Consider the following 695-nt stretch of genomic DNA (forward strand, 5'->3'; position numbering starts at 1 on the left):
AAATCAGAAAAATGAACTGCTGTTGATAGCAATGGCGGGTCAAGCAGACTTGGTTTCAATGAACCACTCCTTAATAAATGCTGACTTGTTATCTAGTTACTTATGCATTTGCTTAAAAATCCCGAAATCACATTTGTGCTGAAGTTATAAACTTTTGTAAACTGTGTATTCTATCCACCACTGTCGCTGTATCATCGCTACTAAGGTCGCTTGGTGAGGTATCTGAGGCGCAATCGAACTCACCTTCTACGTCACCACTAGCTAGTATATGTTTCAGCAGCTCTACTAGATTGAGCGAGCCTTGTTAATGCAACCTTGTACCATATTCGGTGTTGAATTGCAAAATGCTATGTCTATCTTCATACGGATTTTTGCGAATGTTGTTGATGTCGTGTACTGCCGTACTATCTGACCCTCTATATACCGTAGCGTCTTGAGGCCTCCCGGAGCTTCTTCTTCAACACTCATATGGGCGGGGCCTCCAACCATAAACGATTGACCAACCCTTCGCCGAACAAGTCGTGGTTGGCGGCATACATTCAAAAATGACTCACAGATCTCAGTAAGGGTTGTTTTGATAATTCGATGCTTCCTTTTAAGCTTTATACTTCCTCCGGTTTTTTTCTTTTGCACCATCGGCTACATTTCGGCCAATAACCTTTGAACGGTGGCGTCTTATCGGACGCTGATTGGTG

Source organism: Phytophthora parasitica (assembly GCF_000247585.1).
Source record: "Phytophthora parasitica INRA-310 unplaced genomic scaffold supercont2.293, whole genome shotgun sequence".
In the NCBI taxonomy this organism is placed as follows: Eukaryota; Oomycota; class Peronosporomycetes; order Peronosporales; family Peronosporaceae; genus Phytophthora; species Phytophthora nicotianae.